Here is a 6,692-nt window from a genome sequence, read left to right as displayed (position 1 = left end):
ATCCCCTCTCATTAAAACGAAAACAAACTTTCCGGGGCAAATTTAAAAAAAAAGCTTTTTTGGATGTGGGACCACCTCGTTTTTCTTATATGGGGGTTTCTAATTTTTAAAACGGCTAGAGGGCCACGATGGGTGGAACCGTAGACGGTTTTATGTGGAAGGATATAGCGTTTCTTGCGCTATGAGTCAAGCATAATTGTTATAGCGCGATAAAATCTTGCGTTATAGGTGAAGAGAAAGCTATACGCGCGATCAAAATTCTTGCGCTAAAGCATAACGAACCGTTACGGTTAAGTGCTTTAGCGCGGTATTTTCTTGCGCTAAAAAATACTTTTGTAACATTTTTTTGTTGGGGTATTTTGGTTGAAAATAATTTTTTTGGGGGCATTTTTGTTGGAACCTCATGAGTTTGCCTCTACTTGATTAATCAAAATTTTCTATCTGTGATTTTGTTTTTATACTCAATGCGCATGAATCAAGGATATATTCCTATTATATATAAGAGGGAATGTAGGGACTTTTGTAGTCTCACAATAATTTCCCAAAATTTTTTTAAAAAAATCATTAATTACTCTTATGTCCTAATTTTTATTTATTTAAGTCAATTTTTTTGTTTTTTGTTTTTAAAGTACACTTTTTATTTATCGAATACGCGACTTTTGTAGTCCTTACAATAATTTTCAAATTTTTTTTAAAACTTTTTAATTAATTACTTTTAGGTCCTAATCTTATTTATTTATGTCAATTTTTTTTGTTTTTATTTTTTAAAGTCTACTTTTCAAAAGCTATCGAACCTCCTACCTCATTTTTTACGTTCTTTGATTTTACGATTGGTCACGATATCCCGCGTTTGAGCTCGATTAATCCGGATAATTATGCCTTTGCATGCGCCTATTCGGGGGGCTTCCTCCAAAGATTTTTTTTTTAATGCATTCGTATTGACACCAATCCCTAATTAAGAGAGGAACGTGATCCATCTGTGCCAGAGTTAAATTATGTATTTGTCTTAAAAGTTCATTAACTATGTATAGATTATTTATTTAGAATTAAATAACTTCAGAAAATTAGGATACATAAGTTATAATGTCAAATTAAGATTCCAAATTTGATTTGAATTAAATAATTTCATCAAAATGGAAGTTAAAATATTAAAGGTGGAATGAAAATTTTGCTTTTATATAGCTACCGCTTTGTGGAATTCTGATGGGTATATGGTTGTTGTTGTTGTTGTTATTGTACACTTGTCTTACTTACTTGAAATTATATTTCTTTAGTTAAAATATCTGCTTTTTATATTTGGGCCCGGGCTTAGCACGGGCCTCACATAACTAGTATATATATATATAGTGGGTGAATAGCTTTTCAATGACACAAAAATATCATATACTGTAGTTTTGTTGTAGGAGTGTAGACGACTGAATAGCATAATTCAAAGCAAACAAGTATCACATAATAACTAAACAAAAAATATTTCCAGTAATAGGGTCTCAAATAATAATCAAATTAGATGGAGAATTCAAGAGATAATTGTCATAGGTTCTGACAAAAGAAAGAAAATATCTATAAAGGTCCCTTTAGCAGACACCTATAGCCTCGTGAATCTTAACACATGATGTTGGTGTTACTATTAGTCACTTAATTTGACTGATGTGAGAGAAAAAAGAAAAAAATCTATTACATGTTTTTTTGTTGTCAACTTTTTCTTTTTGGCCCTTTGTTTTGTGCACACGTATGGCAAATATATAAATCTTCTTGTCTTTTCCTTTAAAGATTCGAACTGCTTACCTTTTTTTTCCCCCTCAAATTAAGGTGGCTTTGTTTGGCATAAAATACAAGTTGACACAACCTTTGTGGTGCCTTATCATGAGACTAATTAAAGTGTAGCAAAATATTTTAATGAAAGTTTTGAATATGATTCGAGTAGTATCAAAGCTTAATTTATCGGTGCTACTCAATTCCATTTGTTAGTACGAATTTTGCGGTTTTAATGCTTGTAGGTTGTCGAAGTTTTTTTACTCCCTTTATTCAATTTATATAAGAATGTTAAAAGTACACGGATCAAAATATTTAATTTTTGATGTAAGTTGAGCATAATTCTTTAGATTATTATGGAATTGGTTTATCTCTGTTTATTGGACCTTGCTTTTATGAATGGAGGCGAGTCATTCTTATCGTTCTTTCAAAAAATAAAGTCGGACTTATAAGTGAATCATGTTTTAGAGACCACGAGAAATCTTATCTCCTCAGGCAATGGGAGTCGGACTTATAAGTGGATCGTGTTTCAGAGACCACGAGAAATCATATCTCCTCGGAGCAATGGGAATATTACAATGGCTTGATGATCCCATGGTTGTTGAACGCGTTGAGGTTCATGATATTTTGCATGACCAGCTATCTATCCTAAGTTATACCAAATTTTAGCTTATAGGATAGACCACGTTGCCAGAGGCATATGTAGGTGGGCTTGAGGGTGTTCTCTTGGAAAAATTCTGTTTGTGTGTATATATAAGGTAGATCTTTTGTAGTTACGTACACAGTACACATATATGTTTTGAGTACCCTAAACAAACGGGAAAGTTTAGCTCAAGTGGTCGATTCCCAGAGACAACATTAATTTTTATGTTTAGCTTTTGTTATTTTTTTCGAACTCCCTGAGTGAAAATCATAGATCCGCCACTGCGTTACTCTACATGTTCTAAGCTAAAATTTGCGGAATAATAAAGAACGTGAAAGTAAAGACACTGTATTTTTATGTTAAAAAACACCCGGCTCAGAAGGGTGAAAAAACCACGACTTGGACCTCTGCAGGATTTTTTCCAAACTCCAATATAATTGTGAGCCTTTGCAAATTTAAATTACAAACTCTATAACCTAGAACTAACTCTAATTCCTATCTCAATAATCTCCCTAGACTATTGAGCCCACTTCAAGTTACTGTCGACTTGAAGCTAAATTTGACAAGTGTTTATACCTATGACAATTGCTTCTATAAAAGCTGGAAAGGTACAACTCGATAAACAATCGTAATACAAGATTCTAGACTCAAAGATGTAAAACATTTCACAATGAAACGTGTTCTTTGTATCGGGCTGCACTTCAGGAATCAGAACTATCAATTATTACATTGATTGTATTGGCTCAATTTTTGATTTTTTCTCTATGTGAGTGCAAGAAAAATTCTTCAAGAGAGGACTTGGATATATATATCTTTTGGTGTGCAGCAAGTCGGGTGAACACAGAGCCTACACGATAAGGATCAATAAGAGAATTAGGGTTTGAGTTGACTTAGGTTTCTTGGGTGTCACGCGGCTTCAATATCCATTTAGGAGTCTGAAGCTTATCCTGGATAATTATGATAAGAAATCTTGTAAGTTGTCCACCAAGTCCTTATCTCTTACTTCAAGAGTTCTACTCGCAACAGAACTCTAAGCGAGAACATGTTCATGGACCTGGTTCAAGCACCCAGGGGCGAACTCACGTGTATCCAAGGAGTGTCATCCGACACCGCTTGATCGAGAATTTTTTTATTGATATATGTATAATACTATGTAGAAGAATGTATTTGGATAAATATTAAAGAGATGACATTGATTAGCACTACTTCGCTGGTAGCTCACTGGCTTGGCGCTTAAACAATCACCTTGAGGTCGCGTGTTCATTTTGTTCAAAACATTGTCAATATGACATTTATTTCTTAACTTTGACTTTTTACCTAATCAGCAATATCCAAATCGAGCTAAAACCTGCAAGTCTTTACCTAACAAGGAGTATATTTGTAGGAGTCCATAAATAATTTAATATCATTGTGGAATAAGATTACTCAAGCAACTTAAAATTCTAATTTTGAAAAAACTACTCACTTTTTTTTTACAATTTGCAATTGGAGATTAAAGTTGTTTTACAATTTTTGTTGTCTGTTGCACTTTGAAATGTGAGTTCTTTTAATATATTTTTTTCATTTTTTCTTTTTAGTTGGAATTTCTTAAAAACATTCATCGTGTTCTTTTGGTGGGTTGAATTCTATGAAATTATCTAAGGTTCATCTGAATTGGTATTTTAATTTGTGATTCAACTTGGATTTCTTCTTCTAAAATATGATGTCACTATAGTTATATATTCATATTTCACTTTAAATATCGATACCACTTACAAAAAATTCTACGTACGCCACTGCAAGCAGGTAGGTTCATTCACTTTATCTCGCATTTGTTACTGAGATGGAATATGTCCATTAACCTGGTTCATTCACTTTATCACTCATCAAAACATAAAGGTGCTAGTGCCAACAATTCATTACTTAGCTTGTACAAATTTGTATATTTCATCATAAGATTTTGAGGCTAATGGATTCTAGGCTCCATTGTAGAGGTTAATAGGGGAAAAAATAACTTTAACTCCGTGTTTACACCAATTTTTGTTAATTTATCAGAATAAAATAATAAATTAAGATGAAAATATATATTAATTAACTATTATTAAGTTTATACAGAAGACACATCAAAATAAAACAATAAATTAAGATGAATATATATTAATTAATTGTTGTTAAGTTTATACAGACGACACATATCATGCACTTATTTATTTGATCCAAATACAGGGACAGTTACGTTAGTAAATATTTTTCGTGAATGAGTAATGTTTTCCATACTCAAAGGATGAAAGGAAATAAAAAGGAATTATTCTAAGTATAATAATAACGATAATAAGATGTAACAACAAATCCGCAATAACGACAATCATAACGAAGATGCAAAATGTTAAGAAATAAGGTAGTTTATTTTATATGGTAACAGTTTTTCATACATAAATCATTGGGATAATAGCACTTTAAGTTCCTCAGTTATTACTAAATTTTAATTTTGATCCTAATGATATATGAACAGTCACATTTAATCTCAATTAATTAAAATATATATTTTTTGTCATTTATAGGGGTAATGTATAACGTTCAGACCATTTGTAAAACTGAATAGTTCAATGATGTAATGGTTAATAGTTCGTTAAATTAGTTATGATTTGCAAAAATAGAGATCAAAAGTGTATATTTTAACAATTAAAAATTAAATATACTTAATTAAATATCACAAAAATCCAAAGCAAATCTATTATAATATTGAGATACTGGTAAAAAAGATACCTGAATTTTCACTTTTTCGTGAGTTTCCTACCTGAATTATCAAGTGTCCTAGTTTCCTACTTGAACTATCATCGACTATTTAATGAAAACACACCTCAACTATCAATGTTCATTTTTCCTACCTGAACGATGATAATAGTTCATGCAGGAAAAGGAAACAATTAATAGTTGAGGTGTGTTTTGATAAATAGTTGGTGATAGTTCTGATAGAAAACTCTCACACCTAATAATTTAGATAGAAAATTCACCAAAAATGATAGTTCAGTTGTGTTTTTGACCATTAATTCTATAATATTTAACGGAATTGAACCACAAAGTCCCTAAATCAGTTTAAAAGGAAAATATATAGTCCCTCCAGATAAAAAAAAGTGTTCCCTTAGCCATTTGCACACTGCTTAAGAAAATATTACTCCTAGACAAAAATAGATATTTTGACTAAATTGTCCCTAATTAAATAGGTATTGAGATTTAATCACATACTCCCTCCATTCCAGTTTACTTGTCCACTTTTGACTTTACACGCCCCTCAAAAATTAATAAATGAAGTATATATTTTACCATAATAACCATATTAATTGGTGTATAATCTCATTGGACTTGAATATTGATTTGGAAATGAGTAATTAATTTTAAGGGTAAAATAAGAAGAAAAAAAAGTTTGTCTTTTCTTTATATGCTAAATTGGACAAGTAAAAATGAAAATTTATTTGTAGTATAGTGGACAAGTAAAAGTGAACGGAGGGAGTAACACTTAATAGGGGAAAATCCGAAAATATAAGATTAATTCTTTTTTAATTTAATAAATGAATATTTTTTACTTTAAAAAAAACTAAATGAACATTTTTTTTTATCAGGAGGAGTACCATACACACCGTTAAAGAAGGATATTTCAATATCACATCCCTATGATTGCGTGAGAATTTGTCTAACTTTAATTATTTACCGATCCTCATCAAGAGTCACCGACTGAGAGCCCCAATGGCATAAGGCGACCTTCACAATGTACCTAGAAAAAAGCCCTTCAATATTATCATGCATTTAATAAAGAAAAATTGATATAAATAGCGGTCTATTAAAATAAAAGTCAGCAATTGTATATTGTTTGTAGGGAAAAAGTATAAATATACCTTTTAATTTTGTGATTTAAAACAAATATATTCATCTTTAAAAAAATAGTGCATATGTACGTCTGTCGTTAGTATACTTATCCATTGCTTTTTAGTATACTTATTTTTTAAAGCCACATGGTAATTTTTTCTATGGATCGCGTCTGGTTCGTTGACTTATTTTTAAAGCTTTGGAGATTTTTTTAAACAAACCAGATAATCCACTAGAAAAAATTGACTTATATTTTTAAAGTCACGTGATATTTCTTAATTAAAAAAATAAGTTAAATAATTTTTTTTTAAAATGTCAACAAAAGGTATAGTTTGCACCATTAATTTAACGAACAATATATTTGTTCTAAATCACAAGATTGAGAGGTATATTTATATCTTTACCCTTGTTCGTACATTAAAGTATGCAAAAGATAAAAATATATTTTTGATAC

Source organism: Lycium ferocissimum, chromosome 9, assembly GCF_029784015.1.
Source record: "Lycium ferocissimum isolate CSIRO_LF1 chromosome 9, AGI_CSIRO_Lferr_CH_V1, whole genome shotgun sequence".
Taxonomy (NCBI): Eukaryota; Viridiplantae; Streptophyta; class Magnoliopsida; order Solanales; family Solanaceae; genus Lycium; species Lycium ferocissimum.
Note: the sequence above shows the minus strand (reverse complement) of the source record.